The sequence below is a fragment of the Bombus pyrosoma genome, linkage group LG11 (assembly GCF_014825855.1).
Source record: "Bombus pyrosoma isolate SC7728 linkage group LG11, ASM1482585v1, whole genome shotgun sequence".
Taxonomy (NCBI): domain Eukaryota; kingdom Metazoa; phylum Arthropoda; class Insecta; order Hymenoptera; family Apidae; genus Bombus; species Bombus pyrosoma.
The window spans coordinates 13,499,990-13,520,605 of NC_057780.1; the positions used below are offsets into that span (position 1 = coordinate 13,499,990).

General features: G+C 35.8%; 1 protein-coding gene and 1 long non-coding RNA gene across 3 annotated transcripts in view; both read left to right on the forward strand.

Annotated features, from left to right (window-relative positions):
* Positions 1 to 20,616, forward strand: part of LOC122573215 (furin-like protease 2) — a 427,801-nt gene that overhangs the window by 59,300 nt on the left and 347,885 nt on the right. The gene's annotated exons all lie outside the window — the stretch shown is intronic.
* The window catches only part of LOC122573216, a 54,352-nt gene continuing 37,643 nt past the window's right edge, over positions 3,908 to 20,616 (forward strand). Inside the window, exon 1 of the long non-coding RNA XR_006318677.1 lies at positions 3,908 to 4,033. This is a non-coding gene — a long non-coding RNA (uncharacterized LOC122573216). The remainder of the gene's footprint in view (positions 4,034 to 20,616) is intronic.

Here is a 20,616-nt window from a genome sequence, read left to right on the forward strand (position 1 = left end):
GTTCCTCGTATGTATCGTTTCGCCCTAACGTTCGACAAACTTTAGAACGTCGTATTCTAAAGAGTGCTGTTAATGCTGTGTGCGCATTGCGTAAACATGCTCGTTCCTCAGCAGGTGTAGCTTCACATTTCAAAGAAACTCGATTTCCTGGCGGATATTCGCGTCGTTTTCGCCAGCGCAGCGGACTGAACTTTGTTCGCAGAGGTATCATTCGATTAAGCGATATTTACGAGCGTAACGAATGATAAACGAAGCGCAAGTAGAATGGTGGAGGGGGAAGAGGCAGGTATCATTTTCGAAATTGCATTTCCAGGTTGCCGCGCGACGACACCGGCAATGTTTTTAAGCGCCTCAGCGACTACCGTGGAAAATAGGATGAGAAAAGCTATGCCGGGGCGTTATCACGATAAACGAACGACCATATTTTTCTCAGACGTGCCTGCCTCCATTACATCCTCTCGTTAATGTTCTTCCCGCGCGGAAAGTGCACTGGGGTATCCGTAACGATGCTTCTACCCGGCACTTTATTAACTTCTCATCGCAATCAAGCGTTACCTTAGCAGCAGACCAGGAAAAAGAAAACTTTCGACGTCACCGATTCGTTAAGTTATGATCTCAATGCAACCGTATGCGTGTTTTGACGAATCGTCGCGAATTATAGTAATTACATAAGTATTCGATTGATGTCGTCGAGAAACTACGTTCGTGATTTTAGGTTACTTCATTTTAACTTTAACGATAAAAACCACGAACAATGATATTTATCGTGTAAGATATAGAATATAAATTGAAATTAAATACCCTGGAATTAATCCGAGTCAAATTAAACTCAATCTATTGTCCAATGATATCAGGTGAAGAATAAGTATGCAATGAAAAATATAGATTTGGTTAATCTTGCAGGAGATTTTATTTGAATAAAATAGAGTAAGAAATAAATTTCAATTTAGATTTTAAGTTCTTACTGCCTGCACTATTCTTCGTGAACTTATCGCGAATGATACCATCGTGAGTTTTATGATACTGTCGCCTGGATATTTCGCCCAACTAAGCCGATGAAAGTTTCTTCAATGCAAAAAAGTACGTTCATCTTGGCTCGTTTCGGTAATAAAGAACCAAGTTTTCACGAAAAACAAGCTAGGACTGTGGAGAAATTACTTTATGGCTGATGTAAAACAATGCTCTCGCGATGGAGTGTTACACGCCTTTCTTGCATTGATCGTTGTATGATCAATCCGATGTTTACCAAATTGAATCTAAATAACACTCGAACATTTAAATTGCTTCGAATCGATATAATATTATTTTAATGATAGAAGAATAGAGAATTGCATGCAATTTTTCGTGAAACGATTAATTTACGGAATTTCCCTTTCGTAAAACAATCTCCTAAGAGAAGATTTCGTAAATCAGCTGTTTTGTAAAAAGATTATAAATAATTCCACATTGTTAATTCTACTTATTGAAACAATATCAGACGGACTATTTCCTTTTTGGGCGAAATAACGATCAAAAAGTTACTCGATAAATAGACAAATACGATTTCGCTAGCTTTTAAACTCGCGAAAGTCATGCACAATGCTCCATTTTGGTTATTGCTCTTGAAATTCCGTGGCTTAGTCGCATCTAGCGGAAGAACATGGTGGTATTTAGTGGCAATCGTACTTATTATTACGAGCCATCCGATGCATTCCATTGAACTACACGAGGCGAGGCAAGGGAGACGTTCCGTGCCTTCCGGCTATGATTTCCTTAATGATCCAGGTAAATGAGAATGACTGGCGGTTAAAGTGCAATCGCCAGTTTTACGGCAGAACTGTACGTGCACAGCACGATAACGTATCGGCGTCGTTTGTATTAATTCCGGAAGTACCGTGAAGCCTTCTCGTAACGATCGCGTTATTTAGGACCGATGGTTGGGCTTTCACGGTTTTACACGCTGATTTATATTTTCTGCCAATAGCGATCTTTTCCTTTTTAGAAATATTAGACAGGATAATGTAAAAGTAGCGATAATAAGACAAAGCTTCCAATAGGAAGACTGCAGTGAAATAATCAAAATTGCGAAGAATTATCAGATTATCATGGTGAATCAGCCTCGTCATTTAAGATTAAATAATAAAAATACTTTAAAAAATAAAAAAATAAGGTTAAATTACGTATAACTTTTACATACACTTCCAGACTGGTTTTGGATTTTACTAATATAATGCTGGGAGTCGTATCTCTGTAGCATAATTTTAATATCTAAAAGACAATTCCTCGCAACCTAATCTAAACGGCTATGTTTAAAAATATAGGCATTGTGACCTACCTACGTATGCAGGTATTTTAAAGCAGGAATATACGTAGCGTGCTTACGAAGCTCTCCCAAAGTACATGTATACTATTGTAGAATTACTCAGACAGAAAATCACTCATGAGGTTGAATCATAGAGCTTAATTGACAGAGGTTGACCGAGCTTGTGCTTGCAAATTTTGAATTTATGTCTACTTCAGTTGAGTGAAGTTCCTAGATTCGTCTGCTGTATACTTCAACGAGTAACTGGGTCACACTTGTTCCAAACCAGTCCACGAAAGAGAACAATAGGGGTAGTAAAACGCTTAAAACCATAGGTCATTTAGTACAACACACCTTAAGGCACTGCTAAGAATATGTTTTTAAAGTACTATGTTATCGGTTACAAGTATAATATTGCTCTATATTTTTCATTTTGACTCGAAATTATTAAAATTTATTATTACGTTGATAATAAAGTTACTTTCCTTTTTCATTACAATGATAAATCATAAGCATCGTTTACCAGTAAGAAAAAGTTTACAAAAATACTTTTTAACACGTATCGTTAAATATATAGTATTGTGTAATGTACGTAAATAATAAACGAAAGTGAACAAATAAATACGTACTTTATAAAATAAATGTTTAGCAATTGTAGCGTGTTTTTAACAATTTAATTATACTTTAATTAAATTGTCGATGCGAACAATCGCGACCAATATTTAACCCCTTGCAGCCTGGATGACGTTTGTTGTTTTATCTCAATTGATTCATTTTGAATACATATACTACTTTCAAAACTTGTTTATAATTTGAATAAATTTTCATATTTCCATAACCAACGATATGTTTATGTTGTCGTAGGTCTATTAAATTAATTCATAACACGAAAAATCGAATAAAATACAATTTCAAATTTAGTTAAACTTCGAACTGCGAAAGGTTGATGACTATGTGATAGTCGTATTATCATGCGAGTGATCTATATCGAACGTAAGACATGGTTTACGTTAATTAATAATATTTCATAAGTTACTAGTGTCCAATCTCAAAATAGATACGGGCGAACTCAAGTTAACGAGTTCTACAAATTAACAAAGTTTGATTAAAAAGTAGAGAGGCCTGTGGGAAGTTCTCTACGCGAGCGTGATCATCACTCAAGCGTCACATTCCTTTAGCTGAGTCAAGCTGAATTAACTTCAAACCTATATCGCACGATGTACAACTCACAATTAGTAACGCGTTAACCATGCACTTTTCAGTAAATTCGTGGCGAAAGAATTTTGGAATCTGGGAAATTTGAAATTTTCGATATTGAGATACGATATATCTATTTACGTATCTATCTTTTGTATAGCAAATATGTACGAAATCTTGAAAATAAAGAGGTACTAATTCTGTGGGAAGGGTTAAAGACCGTATAGGGTTGCATAACAAATTGCAGACGATTGTCGGTTGACTCACGATAGTGGTATCTTCCAATGTAAACACTGTCATTGCGATTTCGCAATATTAAATCGACGGTTTTATATTTCTCAGGATGCAATGCATGCGAACGTGCAACCCTGTTATTGGAGGTATAAAGCTGTCGAATCGTACACCGTTATCAATGGAAAATCGTAACGACGCTCGATGCCTGCATCAAGCCTAATTGGCTCTTCTGTCATAACGATCTGCGTGTCACTGGGACGTCCATCACCATCGTGTCATTCGGACGAATGAATGACAAACAAGAAACGATTGCATGTTTTGGTAAAAACCGAGTACTGTATAATCACAGACACCTTGGAACTTAAGAATTTTACACCGCTTCTTCAAAATTACTTTATGACTTTAGCATCGAATACATTGAGACAGATATATTTATATTATTAATTTAGATATAGAAAGCTGCTGTGCAAGACAGAAATAATTCAGATTTCATTCAGAATGGGCGTGGTTTATAATTATAACGGATCAAAACGCTCGAACGTTCGTTTCCCCTAAAATCGTGATTTTCGAGTTACGTCACTATTGCAACGAACGAGTGATTTATTTTATGTAATGAGCATTTTGTACAATTGCGTGCAGAGTGTCCTATTTGAATCGATCCCAACATCAGTGGCCACGCTCGAACATTTATAGCATTTGCTGAAAAAATGCTGCTTTCCGGTCGGCCGCTTGTTATCTTAACGTTCGTACTGTGGCAGACACACGGGTGTACTCTTAACGCGGTTACGTCAAATTAGAACGTTAAATTAGAACATAGGAGCGACTGTGCGCGTAAGTTCTGGCCTCGATAGAGTTAGCGCGCGAAAACGACCAAGAGATGCAGGGAAACCCGAAATAGCTGAGCGGCAAATAGACACGCACAGCGAAACGTCTATACATAAACGCACACGATACCGTTGTGCCAAGTGAAAGTGACGCCATTCTATAATTCGCAACGCATTCGCCCGAGTAACGGCGATCGTGTCTAGACGTGTAGGCTGCACCCGTTAACCCATCTATCGCATCGTATTTAGGTCTCCATGACCTAATTGTGTTTTGGAGATTACAGATTTTTTATTCTTTAAGATTTAGAAACGTTGAAGCTTTGTATGTAATTATGAGTATGTAATGTAGAAGCTTTGTATGTAAGTTTGTTTCGTTATATGTATAGTATTTTCACACGCTGAATGAATTTTTCGTTGCATTCGTTAAAAATTTATAGATTGAAAATTGGTTGACGCGATGATATGAGATGAAACTAACACCTGATCCTTATTTTTATTATTCTCTTGTTGGTAAATTTGATTAACGAAATATACGTATTACTATGTAGAAATAGTTTTCTATATTTTCTAAAGAGTTAATTATCGTCAGTCTGTTGAACTTCTGTTCTACCGAGAATTAGTGTTAAAGCTACACGCTGACTAAATAATCTGGAAAAGCGAGACAGTAACGTATACTTTCCGCCGGCTCATTAATTCCAGAACTTAATCATGAAATATTAAGAACGCAATCAAAATTATCAGCAAGCAGATCATAAAAACTATGCTTTAAATCTTACCGCGGTCACGCGAGATGCTTCATACAATACAGCAAAATACCAACATGATAAAATCGTGATCATATATCATATGTCCTCAAGAGAAAACAAAATATTACAGAAACTAGATTTGCATTAGAATATTTTCACTAATAACATAAGAACACGTTAGTATACGTTCGAATCTCGCACACTTTTTAAATTAACAACAATGGATTCTAATATATTTCAATTTTAGATTCAGAAGTTCTCTTACGAAAGAATTCGTGACTCTTACAGATTTGCATAGGATTTTACAGGAAAATCTGAGCTGCACCATTTTTTTTCGTTCATTTACCATTGCAAAACATTCGGTAAAACGAATTGAAGTATCTCAAAAATATAAAATGTCCTCCCAACCCTATCTTCCCATGAAGATCAACAAAACCGCTGACCAAACAAACCTGGTTTCGAGATTTGTGCTAAGAGGGCAAGCCGAAACGAGCGTAGTAGGAACGCGTGCACGGAATTGGACTACAAGCCGCTGTTCACATGGACCAATTATAGAATACAGTAGCAAGTTTGCAGCAACGAAACTTTATCCGTCACGGTCTTTGTCGCGAAACGGAATCCAAGACCAGCTGATTAAATAATTCTAAACACGAGTGTTCTCGTAGGCAGGCTATTCTTTTACAGGAATTTTTTTCATTTTCTAGAAAGTAGCGCAGGATCGAAAATAAAAGGAATACATTTTTTTTTAATTTTTATCGACGAAAAACGATCAAAGCACGTTTAAATTTCTAAAATTAAAGAAGAATTTTACTATTTCGTCGAAGCTTTTTTCCTGGAACGTTTGTCGCACGAAAAAGAGTTAGGCAATAGAATATAAAATATACTGCTTGTCTAGATCTACATTTTTTATCTGACATGTTTCTTGACATAATCTATAACTTGGAAGATAATCGAATAAAACCGAATTTATGTCTATTTAAATAATCATCAAAATATTTAAGGGCCTAGGAGCACGCTTTTCCCTTATCCAACCGAGCTCTAATCGTGTGCAGATTAGTTTTCGTATTAATTGGAATTCTTCTAGAGGGTGAAAAAAATCCAAAAGTCGAAAATAACAGACATCCTCGTCTACATATACCCAACAAATTTTCAACTGCGACTTTCTCGAAAATAAAAGGCCACGCGAAAAAATGTTCTATATCTTCGATTTATTTTTTCACGTAGAGTCGCTCCCTTGCTGATTGTATCATAGTTACTAGAACAGTCTGTATGTCTGTATGAGAATATTTCGTTGAGCCAGCGATCGTAAAAACCTTTTACATCGTAGAAACTAGTTTGCGCGTCCGAAAACGCGACGACTGACCAGAAAATCGGAAACAGGTGGCAGCCGTTTAACTAGCAGGGCCGGCTGTTCGTAGCAAGACAACGCAACGCACGTAATCGCGTTAACAAATATCGCGATGCGCGCTGTACGTGGCACATTCGAATGAGAAAATTGGGTCGCGCAATTATTTTGAGCGACATGCCTGAGAAAACAAGATGAATCGTGCCGTGGGATAAGCCAGATAAAGAGAAGAAAGAGATTTCACTGAGGAAAATTCGGTTTGGTTTTTAATCTCTTTGATTTTCTACGGAACTTTTTGTCTTTCTGCTTTTGATAGAGAATTATTTAACGAAAATGAGAATGACTTTTTAACGAAAAAAGGCTAAAAGCAGGCGAGGGAACATTGTTATTATTATTATTATTTATGTCAGAGTGGCGCTCTTTCGTACAAGAAGAATACAATAATATAAAATGAACAAATAATTAAGATTAATAATAATAATAGGTCTACTAATAATAAATGGAGCGGAAATATTACGTATAGTATTTTAGTATTTTTGTTAAATGCAGAAAACGATCCGCGAAAAAGGTCTAATCGATGGTCAAGTAAATTAGCATGTTCGTAAATACGATTATGGCAAATACTAGAGGCATAATTAGTTCTGCACAAGGAAACGTGGAATATTGGGAATCTCTTAAAAGACCTGGATGGAGCAGTAAGCTTAACAAATTGAAGAATCTCTGGGTAGTCGGTATAATGGTTTACAATTTTGTATACGAATATAGCATCAGTCGTGAATCTCAGTTGCTCTAAGGTGAATAATCCCAGGGATATTAACAGCGGGTCGAAATTATGGCAAGAGATGGAAACCGGCTTTGCCATTTTGTGGGAAAAGGATGTAGAAACCTACGTCGAATCCTCTGAATGGAGACAACATGCGTGATGTGCAAAGGATTTCAGATGGAAGAGCGATATTCCAGATGCGGGAGAATTAAAGCGGTGTACAGAATTCTGAAATTTATGGATTCCTAAAATTTGCGCGCTTTCTTGTAATAAGATCAAGGACTCGAATATATATTTTCAAGTACATGTATGAATGTATATTATTTATGAAAGACTATCTGTTTTCTGGTAGAATTAGTACGTTCGGGTTTTCATACGAATTAACGATTTTTATGAAATTTAAGATTTGATGTAAATTTGGTAAAGCAAAGTAATAAAAGTGCCGCTTTAAAAAGACATAAAAGTATCGGTGCAAAAATGTTGTAACAATTCGTCATTGATTGTATATCGCGATTATATTAAGTTTTAAATATATTATCATTTCACGCAGTGTAAAAATTACAGACAGTTGTGCCCACTCTGCCACGTTAATAAAATTTCTACAAGAAAACGTTTCTAACTTCGCATGAAAACTATTTCTTCAAAAATAAAAAGTATGTAAGTACTGATTTCTAATAACATGTGAATTCTTCATTTATATTTACGGTGAGATGTTAAAAGGTCTTATGAGAAATCGAAAAGATTGCATTATAAAGAGTGGTTACAGGTTTAGAAGCTCTCACTTGCGGCCAAGTTTACGTCGTAACATTCTTCCTAAGAGAGTGAAAGGAAATGTATGTATCTTATGTATCCTAAATAGGTTCGCTCGTGAATTGGCACGCACATATACAGTAGTGCACTATCTCTTTCTTCATCTATATACTATATGTATATTCATGGAACTAAAATAAGTTGAAGGCAGAAAATAATTTATTTAAATGTTTGAAGCGTCAGTGGGACATAATATGTAACAGTAATAATAATAATAATACGTAATAAATTTATATTGTATATTTAAATTAATAATTTTTATATATGATATGATAATATATATAAATTTTAAGTATCCAATATGGGTTGAAAAATTTAAAACATATTTTTTGTAAAATAAAATGTAAAAATACTCAAATTCTCAACGTGTACCTAAAGTTTTAAGACTAAATTCCGCACTTACAATTTCTAACGTTCCAAATCTGGAAACTATAGGTATATATATCTATATAATATATTCTGGGTGTATATGCTATATTTTAAAGAGACGATAAGGATACAACCTAGAATAATGAAACATATGAAAGGTATAGAAAATATTCCTTATCTTGCAAATTTCTTTTGTTTTTTTCACACGACGGTTATATAGCAATCTAATTGTAGGACTGCTTGGATAAATATAATGCAGGAAATATTCAGGGCAGTAAATTCGAGCTATTCTAGTTTTAGAAAACGTCGATCGGCACTAGGGATGAGAGATCTAGACCTTAAAATAAATCTTGGCTAACAAATTAGAATTGACCATAATACACGGCCCCGTGCAAAATCTCGAGCGTTAAAGTAATTGTGTTAAAAGTTGTGCAGTTAAACATCAAGTGCGAAGAAGTTCGTAGGAGTTAGCAGTTTTGCCCGTTTAAGGCTATCGAGTGGTAAAACTCATTATGCGTGTTATGCGAAACACTCTGAAATTTCATTAGCATTATAATGACATTCACCTACCATGGTTATGTTGGTAAAGTTTGCGAGCAATCTGAAAATATATATAGAAATTAGAAGATATTTAATGCAAGTACAAATAAATATATATTTCACAGAAATCACAAAAGTAATTGATAAGTTAATTAATAAACCTAGATATTCAGAGAGACTATATTTAAAACTTATTATATGCTTAAGATGCTCATGCCATACGACTGCTGACTAATTCTTTACTGATATACATTTTCCGACTGATCTCAAATTTGACCGATATAATCGTTACAATCACGTCTCATTATCATAGACCGCGTAAATTCTTCGGTGCGAGAATACATAGAAACGCACAGAAAATATCCAGATATTAGCTAGCAGTTAGTAATATATTTAGCAGGCGAAACAAATTTCTTTTCAGGTTTCATATTTTAAAATACATTTATAACAATATGAATTTGCATAAATACCCGCGCTCTACTCGTTCCTGTGATAATCAAATTTCGAAATGTCTTATATTGTTTGCGTGTTTTATTAACACACACGATGTATATATAGAAATATCCTACAGTAGGTGTTCGAATATTTTCACAAGCCACTGTATATAAACACCCACACGTAGTTCGTATGCATCGTTAAAAAAGAGGAAAATTCGGTGCTCAGTTTTGACGGGCAGTTCGTCAGTTTATACGGTGCATCGACAGCTAACATTCTGACAATGGCGAGAATCGTGAAACCGGCTTTCGTGAGTGCTTTCAGAGGAGAAACCGAGGCGACGGGAACGGAATTTCAATTCTTCCGGTGAAACGGGCGCGCGGCTGCAACCGGAGCTTTCCGGGATATCGATACGGGGACTTGAACAACTCTTTTCTATTCGGGATCGACGAGACAGACCAGGTGTGTCCGCGCGACCTTCCTCGAATTGACACCGTAGATGCGAACTCTTTCGAACAGTAAGCAACGAAGGGGATTTCGCGGTATGTCCGCTTCGCGAAACCTTCGTGAAACGGTATGCGAATGTCTTTCGACGTGGACAGATTTTGAATTCCATTTATCCTTGGGGATATAAATATTTATATGTAACTGGAAAGGAAGTGGGCAAGTATCTCTTATAGTTAATTATAGAATTTAAAGATTTGTAGAATATAGAATTAAAGAATTTAAAGATGAAATGATTTTGTTAGCGGCAGGTTGGACCGTTTAGAGAATCTTTAGGTTTAAAAGATATTAAGCCGTAATTTCCTATTATGAATTAATCAAAGAGAATAGAAGGAGATATATTTTAAAAATAATTTTTATAAATGTTTTGTTAATTAGGTATTTATGGGTCAGTCACAGTTGGTAAATTAGTTCATTGACTTTCTGACGGGTTACGAAGATTTCCCATCTTTCATAATGCGGAAAGTCTAATATTTTAAAAAAATGATAGCGAACGCATCGTTTCTTACGAAATGGCATATTTATGCGAGAAATCGCGATGGCATCAGGAATCAGGCGGTGAATGGCACGCGCTAAACGCTGCGTGTGCACAGTCTCATTTCCTTCTTCCTGTTTACTACATGTGTTCTATACGTGGTCGCGTGGTCGACCGTTGGCTTTTTGCCGGCATGTCTATGCCATGACCGCCTCCTTTTTCCTTACATTTCCGCCATTGTCATTGACATAAAGCTCGTTACTCAATCTCAGATTTCCAGGAGCGGCTCGTTTCGTCCCCGTGAACGGTTGCTTTCCTGCAATTAATGTTACTAGTTTAATTCGCTCGAATTGATCCGATTGCATTAAGTAGTACCAAACAATTTTCTTAATTACTGTTCCTCGGTTTATTTGTACGATATGGTTCTCAGATAATTTAAATGGGTTCGTTCGATAGAACTAGCCGAATTGAAACAAGCTTTATTATATGTTTATTATATGTATTATAATTATATGTATCAGCAACTTCAAAAGAAATAAAATTTCGTTGCTTACACGCAACCATTTTAATGTTGCGTGTATTAAAATATTGTTTATTTAGTGTTTTTTAAATTAAATTACAATTAATTAATGTTGCGTATAATAAAACGGCATCGAATAAAATTTAACTGTGACGCTTAAAAATGTTTCCAAAAATATTCCAAACGATAAAAGTTGTCATAAACATGCCGAGAATGTATGTGTACACAGAATGTATCAGTAACTCTGTTACAAAGCAATATTTTTGTTACTCTTTACGATACGATGAAATGTTTCAGGAACGAATTATCGTATTATTAATAGTAACAGAGATATCGTTTCGTAACATAGTTATTGAGACACCCTGTATACGTACGTATATCTAAAGCAAAGCAGTGCAGCGTGGTGAACAGAGTGGGAGGAGGATGTTGAGGGTTGAACTGTGCTCTCATCAACTGTCCTCTGCATGATGTCATTACTTAATTAAGATGCAAACTGCTTTCTAACTTGAACGCGGCCAAACTGTTGGTAATATCGTCACTTCGCTTAGCCACGACTTCCTGCCTAGGTTCAGCTCCTCGTTTCGCCTTGTTCATCCATTTCACGTGAAAAAGCCCGCGAAACAACGAACCACGAAGGACGGTGTGAACGAGCGTTATGTTCCTCCGTTGTTTCAACGAGCCATAAGCTATGGCAGTTCCTTTCTGAATTTCCTACCACTCGATAATGGTTTCTTTGGTCTTTTATGACGATCGAAGATTTTACAACGGAAATTTCCTCCCCCCACCCCCTGTAACGGTCTAATGGGAATTTACATAATTCGGTGTTTAACTCGTTGCAGATTGTTTCAGGTCACAACAAGGTGATAAATCATAATTAGCAGATTGTGGTTTTACGCAAAATTTAAAGGTGCAAAAATAGATTATAAAACGAATAAATACATTAAATTTAGTAAGTGGTATATTTGTCATAATCTTTTCATAAATGAAATAAATTATTATTTGGATTCCGCGCTTTTTCCTATATTCACAAAGATATAAATTTGCATAAAAATCCGATTAGAATTTGTATAGCATTATCGTAGTATGACATTGAGATAATCTAACGTTTTTTCTAGCAAACAGTCGCAAGAGTGGAATAGGTTGGTTCATAAATCAACCTAATCCTAAACCTAATTCATAATTCTAACTTTGACTTCGATTAAAATTCAATTTCGAAAGCAGACATTGTATTCTTGATATTCTTATAATAACGATTTAGATTGATAGAAACTTTTCTCCAAATGGATGGATCACAAATATAAAACTCAAAGCTAATTTCCAACGTCTGTCGCTAATACAGAAATATTACAAATGTATTTAAATCAGGTGATTAAAATAAATATCTCGTATACGAATTGACGAAAGAGAAGCGAAATTTTCATCAGCTAGCAACGATATCGTTTTCCAGGATAATCAGCCGCATTTTTTCAAAATAATATCCACACGATATGGTTATCGATACCGTTCTATCAGGGTTTGTTTGCGCTCGGAATGAATTCATTGGAGTTTTCAATATTCTCTGTGCAATACTTTGTTCAAAAAGATAAAAGAAATCTTTGGAAAGAGATATTGGAAAATCCGTAGAATATTTTTGGTGCGAAAGAGATACAGTGTATTTAATACGTCGATTTTTTCGCCGATATTCAACATCGCGTGTGTCATCTTATTGAAATTTTTTCGAACATACAGGATCGAATAAATTATGAAATTATTTCGCTGGATAATCCTTTGATCATTTGAAATAATGTATTTTTATCGTGTTTCTTGATTAACATTTTTAATCTACTTACCTTTGCAAAAGTCACCTTCGTTGAAATAAATAAAATTTTAACTTCGATATGCAGATAGGTACACGTGGAAATTATTATGATGCATGATCAAATATTTATTCTCAATTTATAAAAATATGTACGAAATAACTAAAACAAACGTGCAAATAAATAATATATATATATATATGATATGATATGATTTTTTCTTGTATGGGTAAAAAGATATCCAAAAAAAGAAAGAAAGAAATACGCGAGATATTAACTGTCCTAGAGGAAAAAACTATTTCAGTTTAGACGAAGTCCAGCCTCTACGATAATTATTGGACAACGTTTTTATGGTTCTTCTGGTTCTAAAGCTAAAAAGTCAACGAAAATGTACTCGTCATACCTTTCACGAGAAATATTTCAGTCAGAAAAATTCAAATAATATGACAATGTTACTTGAACAATCGTGAATGCATAGAACTGTAGATCAAATATTCGTGGCATACTTAACGACACAATACAAAAGTATTGTAAAACGAAGCTTGAGGACCGATGATTTCTTTACAAGTAAACGGGATTGAATTTCGTGCTGTAGAAGGTTTCTTTTAAAAGACCGCGACAGCCACGTACACTTTTTACCTCTTGTGCTTGGACGAGCAGTTTTCCAATTCGATAAAGCGTTCCACGAACGACGCATTTCCGACGTCGTTGAAATGTCGTCGGGGCGGAAAAGAATTTTTCTGTGCGTAAGAACGAGAGAGAGAGAGGGAGAGAGAGAGAGGGTAACTGCGGTTTCTGTGCATCGCATTATGCGACCCACGGAATTGTAGAATGCGTATTTCATGGCAATGTTTCCGAATTGTTCGCGAAAATGCGTCACGGCTCACCCTTTCGTCTCGTCATACCACCAATCGCGCGTTTATTCGGATAATAAATGTACACTCCCTTTCACAGGCATTGAGACACTTTTTGGTTTCATATAAAATGTGATTGATAATTCACTTAACACGTAATTGTCACGCGCCAAATGGTTTTCAAATAGCGTTGAAGAGTTAACGATTTTTAAGAAAAGAACAAAATTGAAAGAAATAGTGAAACAGTTGCAGAGTGAAATTTTGTTCATAACAGGTCAGCGAAAAGTCATTCTAAATATGTGAGATGATAAATTTTGCGGATTCCAAAGCACGAAACGTATTCATGGCATTATGAGTAGGTACTTGTTGCATTGAGTAACGGTCCATTTTCTATTGCGCATTTTCTATTGTTCGCAGCAAAATATCTTGAAAAATTCTATTAAAAGATGCGAAGAAAATTTGTATTACCTAGAATTTGTGCCATGTTTGAAGTTTAATTTCAAATACACGTAGTGTACGTGGTTGCAAAATATCCATAATAATGGACTTTTGTGCAGTTTATAAAACGATTATACGAAACATTCTCGGTGTTTATAAAATATTATGAATATTATCTAATAATATATACAAAATGAAATTGTTCGTCATTTGAAATCTGGGAAATTCTTATGTACAATTTTCATCAATCGATCTCTATAAAAGGTTACAGATGTATAAAGAGTCACAGTAATTGTCATAAAATCAATTTTATCTTACCCCGAACCTTAATCTATTTAAAATCATAATAAACAGAGAGAAACGCAAGTCTAATTATCTCGAAAATTCAAATGCCGGTACAAACGATATTTAATTCACATAAACGTTCTCATAAGCTATTCTGAAACCGCTGAAATAAATAAACTTCAATGAAATCCAATAGAATTCGCTAACGAAATTCTAATAGAACGCTTGAATCGCACGAATTGTTTCCTTTCGGTAAATTCGCCGACTCTACCCATTGCAGAGACGCAAAGTAAATTCGGCATTCATTACACCGAGTCGTTTGTTCGTTGATTTCTATCCGGTGTTCTTTCAAGTTTCGTGTAAATTTTAAAATCTACACTTGCGAACCTTTCGTATCGCTTAATAATAAGTACTTTCGTATGATTACAAAAGTTTGATTTTATGAAAACGAAATGTTGTATCTGGTAAAAAACAGCTTCATTGTAAGACAATGTATATATATGTCGGAGATGGAAGGACATTGGAGCCTCCCGTTTGGAACTATGGGAAAAATCCCGTAATATTGTAATCTGAATTCTACTATAGCCGTAATTAAACAATTGTCATTCAATCCGATTGTATTTGTTCGAGACTTGTGATAGTGGGATTGCGTTCGAGGTGACACAACTGGTCGCCGAACGTAGTCGCGGTCACGGGATGGACATTTTTCCTCGGAGATGTCAATATAATGGGACACACGTTGTATTAACAATCAAACTCCAAGCAGAGATTGTCTAGCAACGGCGATTGGAACCTTCTCGAAGCTTCGGACCAGTATATAACAAACGAATGCAATCATAAAGGATGGAAAAAAAAATTCCATCAGTCTATTATTCGTGCGATCGCCTTGAAGAGTTACACATCGAAAAGTATATACAGAGCGTCCCATTAAACGTGTTTGCGTGTTAAAGTATTTTACGTTTAATAAAGAGTTATCCTGTTGACCGTGGATTCGTTATCGAACCTAGAATCATTGTCACTAGCGTCTCGAGTATCTAATTACCACGGTTACTTGTCGATATCTGTAACAATCGTGTTTGCATTAGTCAATATCTCCTCTATTGCATAACGACAAAGTCTAACCATAACGAAGATTCGTTTCACGCCCTTTGACCCCAACCCTAATCATAATGAGAATCCGACATATATATATTTATATGCAAATACCGTCTGTAGCCCTCAAGTATTTATATGCGCATATATATGTAATTCTGACAAAAATGTGATAATTGATCGATAATCGACAACAGAAATCGCACTTTCTCGTTTCATCGATTTTCATTCGCTTGAGAGAACGTAACCAATTACGCGGCTATGCTCCGCGCGATCGATCCGTCAAATCAAATACAATATCCGCTAACTACTAACTCATTAGAATCCTATTATACGCACTGGTAATGGTGTTCATAATTATATTAGCTGATGCTTCGACTACGGTTAGCCGCTCGCTTCTTCAAACACGATGGCGATCCGTCGTCGAACATGATTAATGGAAGAAGCTACGAGAGAATTTCTATACATTGAATATCTCCATTTTATCGATCAAGTTAAAATTGATACCTTATATGCTTTGAAAAATATGCAAAATATTTTATCTTTTATTTTAATGAATATTTTACGACCAGAAAATATGTTTCGCATGTACGGACATCAACACATTTTTCAAATAATCATTACTGTTATCGAGTATTCGAAAAATGAAAGGTCACATTAGTTCCCTAAATCGTGTGGTTCCCAAGGTGCGATGTCAGTCCAAGCAAGGGTTTGCTATCGTTGGTCGCCGGTTTAATGCATTTACAACGTCGCGACCATAAAACCGAGGCACTAAGGGGTTAACCGGGCCACGTATCGCTTTCTAAGGGTCAGCTAGCACTCCTCGATTCCCTTGAGAAAAGAGGCAAGGCGTAGTTTCGATGCTCGTTGCCGGTTAAAAGCTCAGGTGCTCTATCCAACATCATACACGTAGTGAAAGCAGAGGAAGCTTCGTTTAAAGCAGACCAAACTTTGCCCAAAAGGTCGAAGTGGTTTCTGTACCTCGGTTATCATCGATTTACCAGCTTCCAATACTTTACGAACAACAATAAACGATTTTTAAGGTGATATAATTTTCTGACTAAGAAAAATATGTAGTATGCAAAATTATGTTAATCTATGTAGTATAAAGGATGTTTCGTAAAAGTTTTATTAGAAAATTCATAGAATCAACGAATTCACAATAAGACGTAATTAATATAATTTGCCTATGATTGACTTAATTTCACTGAGAAGACCAATTTCTAAGACATTAAGCCCAACTTCTATTTTCGGCTTGGTCAGAAACAAACTAGCTTTGATCGAACAAAATTTACTTTGGTAGAGGAACTTACTACTCTTGTACAATCAACCTTTGCTCGGTTACACTACAATTCTCTATCCCGTCCAGTACACGCTTGCTTTCCTTCGATAGTGGCTTGGCGTGGCTCTCTGTCGTTTGCCTCACAGAGGCAAAACCGTAGTCGAGATTCTGTTTGCGGTTAAGTTCTGGGACTGTTTGAACGAGGAGGTTTCCAGCGTCGATGTCTCTACGTTTGTATAGGCACAGGTAGAAAGGAAACGGAACGCGATAGGAACAGTTGAAAGACGTCACCATTCAGAGCGCTGATAGTCGCAACTCTTGCTATTCCTTTTCTTTTATTACCAATTTTCCTCTCAACTAGTCCAACTGTTTAATCATTGCAATCCTAAAACGGTATCATTGGGTTATAAATGATAATAATCTATATCAGGTTACTAAATTTTACGGTATTTTTTATTTTCTATTCTTCACGATAAAGATTATTAATACAAGCCTAAAATTGTAACACTGGTTTAGTTTACGGTGATAGTCTTTTGATAAATTTGATAAATCAACAATAACACAATATTGAAATTGTAATATTTTCTAAATTAATGATTTTTTTAACTGAGGTACAGTTTTTTTTTTTATAAAAATTAAGTTGCATCGATAAATATAGCAAAGAGTATATATGGTTTCGTTTAAAGCAATTTTAATGTGTTTACGTATAAAAACTAATATGTAACATCAAAATGTGTCCCGTTTGAAAAGATTCTACTTTGATCTACAACATTTTTCGCTAAACGTAGTAATATCTCAGATACCTCATCCTGTTGTATTTTTTTATTTTGACTTGATTAATACCAGTTTTGCACATCAACAATCATTAGTTCTGATGTTAAATCGTGCATAATAGGCGGTGACTGGAGTAACGAATCGGTGGATGTCTGAAATCCCGGAGATCTTAAAGCATTCTGCCTTCCTTCATAATTGAGAGGTTAGCAAGATGATGCTGTAGGTTAACGGAGGGACTAGGTCTAAGGAGGGCAGAACCTGTGTCCACAAATTGTTCGTGTGTATCATGGGTCGTGGGTTTAAACACATGCATGTATCGCCATTGATCGTGTGGTTCTAATTGATCCGGACCTCAGAAATGCAAACCTCCTGCAACTATAAAGTAATTTCTGAACTAATTTTTAGATCGAAATGGTCATGGGCCGTAGCATAAAAATGCTAATTAAGTCCAATCAAATAAAACGTAATGCCAACTTAGAAAAAAAAATAAATAAAAATTAATTAAAACGACTACTCTATTTTCGATGTTTATATAATTTTATATATGATATACATTTTGTGTAGCACTAAAATTCCCATAAATAGGTACATAACAATTCTAAATTCAGTAAAATTATAGTAGCTACTCCATAAATACATTAACAAAAGAAAATAAATAAAATACTCAATGATCGTCCCTTTGCACGATTAGAATACTATTCTCTTTTCCCATAATAAAAGCGTAACCGCAACATCGAAGAACATCGACAGAACTACTACGTGAACTACGGAACCATCCACTGAATAAACCACACTCGTCTTTGACCACTTTCTCTACGTTTCTCTACGTCGAGCTTCTCAAACGACAGAGACGATCTCGAAATGAAGAGCTGTAGAATAAGTCCAAAAAGAAGACATACTGAGAATAGACAGGCTGGTGAAATTGAAACAGTGTTGTGACGTATCCAGTGTCTACTTGCACAGTCATTTATCCTAGCTGCTCCGTTTCGTCCACTTCCTCTGTTTTCGGCGCTATTTCGTGTCTTTGTTCACTGTTGCACACGGTGTTTCGAAATTGAGCTGCAGCGATAGAAATAGGACAGTGGAAGTATTTATTGAAACAAACAGAAAAAGCTTAACGAATGGGCAATTTATTATGAAGTTTTACCGCTCTTCAATAGATTTCGGTACATTTCATTTGGAATAAATGTAAGAAATGGGGGAAACACTTACGACAGACAATGTACGATATATTTCATTGCTTAACATATCTCTAATAACGTGTCAAATGGTCTATTTTCAAATGTAAGTGGCTTTAAAAATGATTTATAATTACGAGGCAAATTAATCAGCTTGACTGAAATAGCGAATTCTTATGCATCTATGGAATATTGAAAAGCGTAAAGACGTATAGAACGTATAAAAATGCGTGTATAAAATATACAAAGAACTCTCTTCTTATAATATTACAACTCATATTATTTATAATATTTAATAAGTGAAACAAATTTCTGGTTAGCCTCCACAATTTTTTTTTTTTTTTTTTTTTTAATATACATATCCATAAAAATAGGTAGAACTGCATTTCTACTTATAACCTAAGGTTCACAGCTTCAACTGTTTGAAATACCCCGTAGAAATTGGTAGAAACACAGGGAGAGAAGAGAGGAAGGCTTAGCGCGGTTAGGTTAGTTTCGAGGTTGGTTAGTTTAGGCATGTGTAACGAGGGCGTCGCAGCAGTTCCGTGGTCGCACGAACCTCGTCCACCGCAGCTATTTGCTTCTGGAAACGAGACGCTTGTTTCATAAGCGAAACAAGACCGTTCCTGCGGGATGGGGGAATTTCTCTACTCGCGCGCTGCGAATCGAACGATTTCTGGAACTCTCCCTCTCCCTCGTAGAACGGAGCAGATGGTGATGAATGCGAACAGATTGCTTGCCAGAGCTTTCGTATGCGCGGCCTTCAGACTGCTCGCCGAGGAAGAAGAAGCAGGACCCGATGGAATGTCCGGGACGTTGACTGATCCCACCACCGAGTGTTGTTGATGGAATGCTAGGCTTTGGATCGAACGTTTAAATGTTCCAGCTTTTCTCCTCCTTTTTTCGATTTCGTCTTTTGTTTGCGAGTTAGAATGAATGGATTGGAATGAATGATAGGGCGACAAATTCTTGAGGGGAGAAATTGATTCGGAAGATAAATAATGGCTCTGATAAAAGAGCCATTGTATTTATTATACGTAATACGCAATTAAGACCAAATATCTTAGATTTCGTATCACTTAGTAATACTTTCATATGATTATGCCATTGCATTGGAATTATAGATCGAACGTTCAAACATCCGAGTAAGGTCGATAGGTAAAGGCGATAAAGACACTATTCTCATAACACTGTTTGTCTATACAGTTGAATGTAGAGCTAATTAATTGTATTATATTGTATAGATTAAGTGCACTTGAGAATGAGAGCATTTCAATTAAAAGTTAACTGTGCAGTAACATACATATGTGAGAATAGATGGTGAAGATATTTATATGGACCTTCTATTATAAAAATTAATTCTTTTATTCATTGGTGTCTATTTATTCGTTACTGAATAAACGCGAATGAATTTATTTTCAAGCACCGTTTCTTTCTCATTATTATGCATCGTTTTACTTTGAAAATTCGTGGTAGTGATTTGTAATTTGGTTTAGTCGTTGTGGCGGCACTCGGCAACAATGTATATCGTCGAAGCGAAGTGCCTAATGAGCCATCAATATCCCAACGGTTCTTCCGCCGAATGTTCGAGAAGAAGGCGTGCGTGACAACGATCGCGGTCGCTTAACAAACGCGTGGATAGTGGGGATATTGAGGGGCGACAAAAAGAAAAGAATCGAATCCGATCGACAGTTAAGTTTGAACCAGGAAGCGATAAAGTCGAGTTGTAACCGCGCAGCGAGATTGACTAGCGAAATCGAGAGCGATACGCGACGCGATCAAAAGAAGACCCTTGTTAATAAATATATTGTTGACCTAAACACCGAGTGATTATTTAACGCACTACACCCAATATTACCCTCATCGTCTTTGAA